Source organism: Pan paniscus, chromosome 23, assembly GCF_029289425.2.
Source record: "Pan paniscus chromosome 23, NHGRI_mPanPan1-v2.0_pri, whole genome shotgun sequence".
Classification (NCBI taxonomy): Eukaryota; Metazoa; Chordata; class Mammalia; order Primates; family Hominidae; genus Pan; species Pan paniscus.
Genome location: NC_085927.1, coordinates 5,504,147 through 5,517,626, shown reverse-complemented (window position 1 = coordinate 5,517,626; position 13,480 = coordinate 5,504,147).

Here is a 13,480-nt window from a genome sequence, read left to right as displayed (position 1 = left end):
GATATTTTATTTACAGTATATAAAATGTATTTGGTGTACTTTTAGTTAATATGATATGTACAATATATGAGATATATTTACTGTACTTTTTGATATTTTATGTACTGTATATAATATCTATTTGGTGTACTTTTGATATTTTATGTAAATTATATAATATATATTTGGCATAGTTTTTGATATTTTAGAGTGTGCAATATATATTTACTGTAATTTTAGATTTTTTTTTACGGTATATAGTATACATTTCGTGTAATTTTTGATATTTTATGTACAGTATATTAAATATAATTAGTGTATTATTTGATTGTTTATTTACAGTATATATAACACATATTTGGTGTACTTTTGGTATTTTATGTACAGTATGTATTATGTATTTACTGTGCTTTTGGACATTTTATTTACATTATACAAAATGTATTTTGTGTACTTTCAGTTAATATTATATGTACAATATATGAAATAGATTTACTGTGCATTTTGATATTTAATGTACAGTATATAATATATATTTGGTGTACTTTTGATATTTTATGTAAATTATAAAATATATTTTTGGTGTAGATTTGATATTTTAAATAGAATGTGTAATATATATTTACTGTAATTTTTGATATTTAATTAACAGTATATAATATACATTTTGTGTAATTTTTGATATTTTATGTACAGTATATTAAATATAATTACTGTAGTTTTTATAGTTTATTTACAGTATATATAACACATATTTGGTGTACTTTTTGATATTTTATATACAGTATGTAATATATATTTACTGTACTATTGGATACTTTATTTACAGTATATAAAATGTATTTGGTGTACTTTTAGTTAATATTATATGTAGAATATATGAAATATATTTACTGTACTTTTTCATATTTTATGTACTGTATATAATATCTATTTGGTGTACTTTTGATATTTTATGTAAATTATATAATATATATTTGGCGTAGTTTTTGATATTTTACATAGGGTGTGCAATATATATTTACTGTAATTTTAGATTTTTTTTTATGGTATATAGTATACATTTCGTGTAATTTTTGATATTTTATGTACAGTATATTAAATATAATTAGTGTATTTTTTGATTGTTTATTTACAGTATATATAACACATATTTGGTGTACTTTTTGGTATTTTATGTACAGTATGTAATATATATTTACTGTGCTTTTGGACATTTTATTTACATTACATAAAATGTATTTGGTGTACTTTCAGTTAATATTATATGTACAATATATGAAATAGATTTACTGTGCATTTTGATATTTAATATACAGTATATAATATATATTTGGTGTACTTTTGATATTTTATGTAAATTATAAAATGTATTTTTGGTGTAGTTTTGATATTTTAAATAGAATGTGTAATATATATTTACTGTAATTTTTGATATTTTATTAACAGTATATAATATACATTTTGAGTAATTTTTGATATTTTATGTACGGTATATTAAATATAATTACTGTGGTTTTTATAGTTTATTTACAGTATATATAACACATATTTGGTGTACTTTTTGACATTTTATGTACAGTATGTAATATATATTTACTGTACTATTGGATATTTTATTTACAGTATATAAAATATATTTGGTGTACTTTTAGTTAATATTATATGTACAATATATGAAATATATTTACTGTACTTTTTGATATTTCATGTAATGTATATAATATCTATTTGGTGTACTTTTGATATTTTATGTAAATTATATAATATATATTTGGCGTAGTTTTTGATATTTTACATAGAGTGTGTAATATATATTTACTGTAATTTTAAATTTTTTTTTACGGTATATAGTATACATTTCGTGTAATTTTTGATATTTTATGTACAGTATTTTAAATATAATTACTGTAGTTTTTGATTGTTTATTTACAGTATATATAACACACATTTGGTGTACTTTTTGATATTTTATGTACAGTATGTAATATATATTTACTGTATTATTGGATGATTTATTTACAGTATATAAAACGTATTTGGTGTACTTTTAGTTAATATTATATGTACAATATATGAAATATATTTACTGTACTTTTTGATATTTTATGTACTGTATATAATATCTATTTGGTGTACTTTTGATATTTTATGTAAATTATATAATATATATTTGGCGTAGTTTTTGATATTTTACATAGAGTGTGCAATATATATCTACTGTAATTTTAGATTTTTTTTTACGGTATATAGTATACATTTCGTGTAATTTTTGATATTTTATGTACAGTATATTAAATATAATTAGTGTATTTTTGATTGTTTATTTACAGTATATATAACACATGTTTGGTGTACTTTTTGGTATTTTATGTACAGTATGTAATATATATTTACTGTGCTTTTGGACATTTTATTTACATTATATAAAATGTATTTGGTGTACTTTCAGTTAATATTATATGTACAATATATGAAATAGATTTACTGTGCATTTTGATATTTAATGTACAGTATATAATATATATTTGGTGTACTTTTGATATTTTATGTAAATTATAAAATATATTTTTGGTGTAGTTTTGGTATTTTAAATAGAATGTGTAATATATATTTACTGTAATTTTTGATATTTTATTAACAGTATATAATATACATTTTTAGTAATTTTTGATATTTTATGTACACTATATTAAATATAATTACTGTAGTTTTTATAGTTTATTTACAGTATATATAACACATATTTGGTGTACTTTTTGACATTTTATGTACAGTATGTAATATATATTTACTGTACTATTGGATATTTTATTTACAGTATATAAAATATATTTGGTGTACTTTTAGTTAATATTACATGTACAATATATGAAATATATTTACTGTACTTTTTGACATTTCATGTACTGTATATAATATCTATTTGGTGTACTTTTGATATTTTATGTAAATTATATAATATACACTTGGCGTAGTTTTTGATATTTTACATACAGTGTGTAATATATATTTACCGTAATTTTAGATTTTTTTTACGGTATATAGTATACATTTCGTGTAATTTTTGATATTTAATGTACAGTATATTAAATATAATTACTGTAGTTTTTGATTGTTTATTTACAGTATATATAACACATATTTGGTGTACTTTTTGATATTTTATGTACTGTATGTAATATATATTTACTGTACTATTGGATACTTTATTTACAGTATATAAAATATATTTGGTGTACTTTTAGTTAATATTATATGTACAATATATGAAATATATTTACTGTACATTTTGATAATTTATGTTCTGTATATAATATCTATTTGGTGTACTTTTGATACTTTATGTAAAGTATATAATATATATTTGGCGTAGTTTTTGATATTTTACATAGAGTGTGCAAAATATATTTACTGTAATTTTAGATATTTTTTTACGGTATATAGTATACATTTCGTGTAATTTTTGATATTTTATGTACAGTATATTAAATATAACTAGTGTATTTTTTGATTGTTTATTTACAGTATATATAACACATATTTGGTGTACTTTTTGGTATTTTATGTACAGTATGTAATATATATTTACTGTGCTTTTGGACATTTTATTTACATTATATAAAATGTATTTGGTGTACTTTCAGTTAATATTATATGTACAATATATGAAATAGATTTGCTGTGCATTTTGATATTTAATGTACGGTATATAATATATATTTGGTGTACTTTTGATATTTTATGTAAATTATAAAATATATTTTTGGTGTAGTTTTGATATTTTAAATAGAATGTGTAATATATATTTACTGTAATTTTTGATATTTTATTAACAGTATATAATATACATTTTGAGTAATTTTTGATATTTTATGTACAGTATATTAAATATAATTACTGTAGTTTTTATAGTTTATTTACAGTATATATAACACATATTTGGTGTACTTTTTCACATTTTATGTACAGTATGTAATATATATTTACTGTACTATTGGATATTTTATTTACAGTATATAAAATATATTTGGTGTACTTTTAGTTAATATTATATGTACAATATATGAAATATATTTACTGTACTTTTTGATATTTCATGTACTGTATATAATATCTATTTGGTGTACTTTTGATATTTTATGTAAATTATATAATATATATTTGGCGTAGTTTTTGATATTTTACATAGAGTGTGTAATATATATTTACTGTAATTTTAGATATTTTTTTTACGGTATATAGTATACATTTCGTGTAATCTTTGATATTTTATGTACAGTATATTAAATATAATTACTGTAGTTTTTGATTGTTTATTTACAGTATATATAACACACATTTGGTGTACTTTTTGATATTTTATGTACAGTATGTAATATATATTTACTGTATTATTGGATAATTTATTTACAGTATATAAAACGTATTTGGTGTACTTTTAGATAATATTATATGTACAATATATGAAATATATTTACTGTACTTTTTGATATTTTATGTACTGTATATAATATCTATTTGGTGTACTTTTGATATTTTATGTAAATTATATAATATATATTTGGCATAGTTTTTGATATTTTACATAGAGTGTGCAATAGATATTTACTGTAATTTTAGATTTTTTTTTACGGTATATAGTATACATTTCGTGTAATTTTTGATATTTTATGTACAGTATATTAAATATAATTAGTGTATTTTTTGATTATTTACAGTATATATAACACATGTTTGGTGTACTTTTTGGTATTTTATGTACAGTATGTAATATATATTTACTGTGCTTTTGGACATTTTATTTACATTATATAAAATGTATTTGGTGTACTTTCAGTTAATATTATATGTACAATATATGAAATAGATTTACTGTGCATTTTGATATTTAATGTACAGTACATAATGTATATTTGGTGTACTTTTGGTATTTTATGTAAATTATAAAATATATTTTTGGTGTAGTTTTGGTATTTTAAATAGAATGTGTAATATATATTTACTGTAATTTTTGATATTTTATTAACAGTATATAATATACATTTTGAGTAATTTTTGATATTTTATGTACAGTATATTAAATATAATTACTGTAGTTTTTATAGTTTATTTACAGTATATATAACACATATTTGGTGTACTTTTTGACATTTTATGTACAGTATGTAATATATATTTACTGTACTATTGGATATTTTATTTACAGTATATAAAATATATTTGGTGTACTTTTAGTTAATATTATATGTACAATATATGAAATATATTTACTGTACTTTTTGATATTTCATGTACTGTATATAATATCTATTTGGTGTACTTTTGATATTTTATGTAAATTATATAATATATATTTGGCGTAGTTTTTGATATTTTACATAGAGTGTGTAATATATATTTACTGTAATTTTAGATTTTTTTTTACGGTATATAGTATACATTTCGTGTAATTTTTGATATTTTATGTACAGTATTTTAAATATAATTACTGTAGTTTTTGATTGTTTATTTACAGTATATATAACACACATTTGGTGTACTTTTTGATATTTTATGTACAGTATGTAATATATATTTACGGTATTATTGGATGATTTATTTACAGTATATAAAACGTATTTGGTGTACTTTTAGTTAATATTATATGTACAATATATGAAATATATTTACTGTACTTTTTGATATTTTATGTACTGTATATAATATCTATTTGGTGTACTTTTGATATTTTATGTAAATTATATAATATATATTTGGCGTAGTTTTTGATATTTTACATAGAGTGTGCAATATATATCTACTGTAATTTTAGATTTTTTTTTACGGTATATAGTATACATTTCGTGTAATTTTTGATATTTTATGTACAGTATATTAAATATAATTAGTGTATTTTTGATTGTTTATTTACAGTATATATAACACATGTTTGGTGTACTTTTTGGTATTTTATGTACAGTATGTAATATATATTTACTGTGCTTTTGGACATTTTATTTACATAATATAAAATGTATTTGGTGTACTTTCAGTTAATATTATATGTACAATATATGAAATAGATTTACTGTGCATTTTGATATTTAATGTACAGTATATAATATATATTTGGTGTACTTTTGATATTTTATGTAAATTATAAAATATATTTTTGGTGTAGTTTTGGTATTTTAAATAGAATGTGTAATATATATTTACTGTAATTTTTGATATTTTATTAACAGTATATAATATACATTTTTAGTAATTTTTGATATTTTATGTACACTATATTAAATATAATTACTGTAGTTTTTATAGTTTATTTACAGTATATATAACACATATTTGGTGTACTTTTTGACATTTTATGTACAGTATGTAATATATATTTACTGTACTATTGGATATTTTATTTACAGTATATAAAATATATTTGGTGTACTTTTAGTTAATATTATATGTACAATATATGAAATATATTTACTGTACTTTTTGACATTTCATGTACTGTATATAATATCTATTTGGTGTACTTTTGATATTTTATGTAAATTATATAATATACACTTGGCGTAGTTTTTGATATTTTACATACAGTGTGTAATATATATTTACCGTAATTTTAGATATTTTTTTACGGTATATAGTATACATTTCGTGTAATTTTTGATATTTTATGTACAGTATATTAAATATAATTACTGTAGTTTTTGATTGTTTATTTACAGTATATATAACACACATTTGGTGTATTTTTTGATATTTTATGTACAGTATGTAATATATGTTTACTGTACTTTTGGATACTTTATTTACAGTATATAAAATGTATTTGGTGTACTTTTATTTAATATTTTATGTACAATATGTGAAATATATTTACTGTACTTTTTGGTATTTTATGTACTGTATATAATATCTATTTGGTGTACTTTTGATATTTTATGTAAATTATATTATATATATTTGTCGTAGTTTTTGATATTTTACATAGAGTGTGCAATATATATTTACTGTAATTTTAGATATTTTTCTTACGGTATATACTATACATTTCGTGTAATTTTTGATATTTTATGTACAGTATATTAAATATAATTAGTGTATTTTTTGATTGTTTATTTACAGTATATATAACACATATTTGGTGTACTTTTTGGTATTTTATGTACAGTATGTAATATATATTTACTGTGCTTTTGGACATTTTATTTACATTATATAAAATGTATTTGGTGTACATTCAGTTAATATTATATGTACAATATATGCTATAGATTTACTGTGCATTTTGATATTTAATGTACAGTATATAATACATATTTGGTGTACTTTCGATATTTTATGTAAATTATAAAATATATTTTTGGTGTAGTTTTGGTATTTTAAATAGAATGTGTAATATATATTTACTGTAATTTTTGATATTTTATTAACAGTATATAATATACATTTTTAGTAATTTTTGATATTTTATGTACAGTATATTAAATATAATTACTGTAGTTTTTATAGTTTATTTACAGTATATATAACACATATTTGGTGTACTTTTTCACATTTTATGTACAGTATGTAATATATATTTACTGTACTATTGGATATTTTATTTACAGTATATAAAATATATTTGGTGTACTCTTAGTTAATATTATATGTACAATATATGAAATATATTTACTGTACTTTTTGACATTTCATGTACTGTATATAATATCTATTTGGTGTACTTTTGATATTTTATGTAAATTATATAATATATATTTGGCGTAGTTTTTGATATTTTACATAGAGTGTGTAATATATATTTACTGTAATTTTAGATATTTTTTTACGGTATATAGTATACATTTCGTGTAATTTTTGATATTTAATGTACAGTATTTTAAATATAATTACTGTAGTTTTTGATTGTTTATTTACAGTATATATAACACATATTTGGTGTACTTTTTGATATTTTATGTACTGTATGTAATATATATTTACTGTACTATTGGATACTTTATTTACAGTATATAAAATGTATTTGGTGTACTTTTAGTTAATATTATATGTACAATATATGAAATATATTTACTGTACTTTTTGATATTTTATGTACTGTATATAATATCTATTTGGTGTACTTTTGATATTTTATGTAAATTATATAATAAATATTTGGCGTAGTTTTTGATATTTTACATAGAGTGTGCAATATATATTTACTGTAATTTTAGATATTTTTTTTACGGTATATAGTATACATTTGGTGTAATTTTTGATATTTTATGTACAGTATATTAAATATAATTAGTGTATTTTTTGATTGTTTATTTACAGTATATATAACACATATTTGGTGTACTTTTTGGTATTTTATGTACAGTATGTAATATATATTTACTGTGCTTTTGGACATTTTATTTACATTATATAAAATGTAATTGGTGTACTTTCAGTTAATATTATATGTACAATATATGAAATAGTTTTACTGTGCATTTTGATATTTAATGTGCAGTATATAATATATATCTGGTGTACTTTTGATATTTTATGTAAATTATAAAATATATTATTGGTGTAGTTTTGATATTTTAAATAGAATGTGTAATATATATTTACTGTAATTTTTGATATTTTATTAACAGTATATAATATACATTTTGAGTAATTTTTGATATTTTATGTACAGTATATTAAATATAATTACTGTAGTTTTTATAGTTTATTTACAGTATATATAACACATATTTGGTGTACTTTTTCACATTTTATGTACAGTATGTAATATATGTTTACTGTACTATTGGATATTTTATTTACAGTATATAAAATATATTTGGTGTACTTTTAGTTAATATTATATGTACAATATATGAAATATATTTACTGTACTTTTTGATATTTCATGTACTGTATATCATATCTATTTGGTGTACATTTGATATTTTAAGTAAATTATATAATATATATTTGGTGTAGTTTTTGATATTTTACATAGAGTGTGTAATATATATTTACTGTAATTTTAGATATATTTTTTACGGTATAGAGTATACATTTCGTGTAATTTTTGATATTTTATGTACAGTATATTAAATATAATTACTGTAGTTTTTGATTGTTTATTTACAGTATATATAACACACATTTGGTGTACTTTTTGATATTTTATGTACAGTATTTAATATATATTTACTGTATTATTGGATAATTTATTTACAGTATATAAAATGTATTTGGTGTACTTTTAGTTAATATTAAATATACAATATATGAAATATATTTACTGTACTTTTTGATATTTTATGTACTGTATATAATATCTATTTGGTGTACTTTTGATATTTTATGTAAATTATATAATATATATTTGGTGTAGTTTTTGATATTTTACATAGAGTGTGCAATATATATTTACTGTAATTTTAGATATTTTTTTTACGGTATATAGTATACATTTCGTGTAATTTTTGATATTTTATGTACAGTATATTAAATATAATTAGTGTATTTTTTGATTGTTTATTTACAGTATATATAACACATATTTGGCGTACTTTTTGGTATTTTATGTACAGTATGTGATATATATTTACTGTGCTTTTGGACATTTTATTTACATTATATAAAATATATTTGGTGTACTTTCAGTTAATATTATATGTACAATATATGAAATAGATTTACTGTGCATTTTGATATTTAATGTACAGTATATAATATATATTTGCTGTACTTTTGATATTTTATGTAAATTATAAAATATATATTTGGCGTAGTTTTTCATATTTTACATAGAGGGTGTAATATATATTTACTGTAATTTTAGATTTTTTTACACTATAGAGTATACATTTCGTGTAATTTTTGATATTTTATGTACAGTATATTAAATATAATTACTGTATTTTTTGATTGTTTATTTACAGTATATATAACACATATTTGGTGTACTTTTTGATATTTTATGTACAGTATGTAATATATATTTACTGTGCTTTTGGATATTTTATTTACACTATATAAAATGTATTTGGTGTACTTTCAGCTAATATTATATGTACAATATATGAAATAGATTTACTGTGCATTTTGATATTTAATGTACAGTATATAATATATATTTGGTGTACTTTTGATATTTTATGTAAATTATATAACATATATTTGGTGTAGTTTTTGATATTTTACATAGAGTGTGTAATAAATATTTTCTGTACTATTTGATATTTTATTTACTGTATATAATATGCATTTAGTGTAATTTTAGATATTTTATGTACAGTATATTAAATATAATTACTGTAGGTTTTGATAGCTTATTTACAGTATATATAACACATATTTGGTGTACTTTTTGATATTTTATGTACAGTATGTAATATATATTTACTGTACTTTTGGATATTTTATTTACAGTATATAAAATGTATTTGGTGTACTTTATTTAATATTATATGTACACTATATGAAATATATTTACTGTACATTTTCATATTTTATGTACAGTATATAATATAATAAGTGTACTTTTGATATTTTATGTAAATTATAAAATATATTTTTGGTGTAGTTTTTGATATTTTAAATAGAATGTGTAATATATATTTACAGTAATTTTTGATATTTTATTAACAGTATATAATATACATTTTGTGTAATATTTGATATTTTATGTACAGTATATTAAATATAATTACTGTAGTTTTATAGTTTATTTACAGTATATATAACACGTATTTGGTGTACTTTTTGGTATTTTATGTACAGAATGTAATATATATTTACTTTACTTTTGGATATTTTATTTACAGTATATAAAATGTATTTGGTGTACTTTTAGTTAATATTATATGTACAATATTTGCAATATATTTACTGTAATTTGGATATTTTATGTACAGTATATAATATATTCTTGGTGTACTTTTGATATTTTATGTAAATTATATAATATATATTTGGCGTAGTTTTTGATATTTTACATAGAATGTGTAATATATATTTACTGTAATTTTAGATTTCTTTTGCAGTATATGGTATACATTTCGTGTAATTTTTGATATCTTATGTTCAGTAAATAATATATATTTGGTGTACTTTTGATAGTTTATGTAAATTATAAAACATATATTTGGTGTAGTTTTTGATATTTTACGTAGAGTGTGTAATAAATATTTACTGTACTATTTGATATTTTATTTACAGTACATAAAATGCATTTAGTGTAATTTTTGATATTTTATGTACAGTATATTAAATATAATTACTGTAATTTTTATAGTTTATTTACAGTATATATAACACATATTTGGTGTACTTTTTGATATTTTATGTACAGTATGTGATGTATATTTACTGTACTATTGGATATTTTATTTACAGTATATAAAATGTATTTGGTGTACTTTTAGTTAATATTATATATACATTATATGAAATATATTTACTGTAATTGTTGATATTTTATGTACAGTATAAAATATCTATTTGGTGTACTTTTGATATTTTATGTAAATTATACAAGATATATTTGGCGTAGTTTTTGATATTTTACATATAGTGTGTAATATATATTTACTGTAATTTTAGATTTTTTTTGCAGTATATAGTATACATTTCGTGTAATTTTTGATACTTTATGTACAGTATATTAAATATAATTACTGTATTTTTTGATTGTTTATTAACAGTATATATAACACATATTTGGTGTACTTTTTGATATTTTATGTACAGTATGTAATATATATTTACTGTACTTTTGGATATTTTATTTACAGTATATAAAATGTATTTGGTGTACTTTTAGTTAATATTATATGTACAATATTTGCAATATATTTACTGTACTTTTTGATATTTTATGTACAGTATATAATATATATTTGGAGTACTTTTGATATTTTATGTAAATTATATAATATATATGGCGTAGTTTTTGATATTTTACATAGTGTGTGTAACATATATTTACTGCAATTTTAGATTTTTTTTTAAAGTATATAGTATATATTTCGTGTAATTTTTGATATTTTATGTACTGTAAATAATACATATTTGGTGTACATTTGATAGCTTATGTAAATTATATAACATATATTTGGTGTAGTTTTTGATATTTAACATAGAGTGTGTAATAAATATTTACTGTACTATTTGATATTTTATTTACAGTATATAATATGCATTTAGTGTAATTTTTGATATTTTATGTACAGTATATTAAATATAATTACTGTAGTTTTTATAGTTTATTTACAGTATATATAACACATATTTGGTGTACTTTTTGATATTTTATGTACAGTATGTAATATATATTTACTGTACTATTGGATATTTTATTTACAGTATATAAAATATATTTGGTGTACTTTTAGTTAATATTATATGTACAATCTATGAAACATATTTACTGTACTTTTTGATATTTTATGTACAGTATATAATATCTATTTGGTGTACATTTGATATTTTATGTAAATTATATAATATATTTGGCGTAGTTTTTGATATTTTACATAGATTGTCTAATATATATTTACTGTAATTTCAGATTTTTTTTACGGTATATAGTATACGTTTCGTGTAATTTTTGATATTTTATGTACAGTATATTAAATATAATTAGTGTATTTTTTGATTGTTTATTTACAGTATATATAACACATATTTGGTGTACTTTTTGGTATTTTATGTACAGTATGTAATATATATTTACTGTGCTTTTGGACATTTTATTTACATGATATAAAATGTATTTGGTGTACTTTCAGTTAATATTATATGTACAATATATGAAATAGATTTACTGTGCATTTTGATATTTAATGTACAGTATATAATATATATTTGGTGTACTTTTGATATTTTATGTAAATTATAAAATATATTTTTGGTGTAGTTTTGATATTTTAAATAGAATGTGTAATATATATTTACTGTAATTTTTGATATTTTATTAACAGTATATAATATACATTTTGAGTAATTTTTGATATTTTATGTACAGTATATTAAATATAATTACTGTACTTTTTATAGTTTATTTAGAGTATATATATCACATATTTGGTGTACTTTTTGACATTTTATGTACAGTATGTAATATATATTTACTGTACTATTGGATATTTTATTTACAGTATATAAAATATATTTGGTGTACTTTTAGTTAATATTATATGTACAATATATGAAATATATTTACTGTACTTTTTGATATTTCATGTACTGTATATAATATCTATTTGGTGTACTTTTGATATTTTATGTAAATTATATAATATATATTTGGCGTAGTTTTTGATATTTTACATAGAGTGTGTAATATATATTTACTGTAATTTTAGATTTTTTTTTACGGTATATAGTATACATTTCGTGTAATTTTTGATATTTTATGTACAGTATATTAAATATAATTACTGTAGTTTTTGATTGTTTATTTACAGTATATATAACACACATTTGGTGTACTTTTTGATATTTTATGTACAGTATGTAATATATATTTACTGTA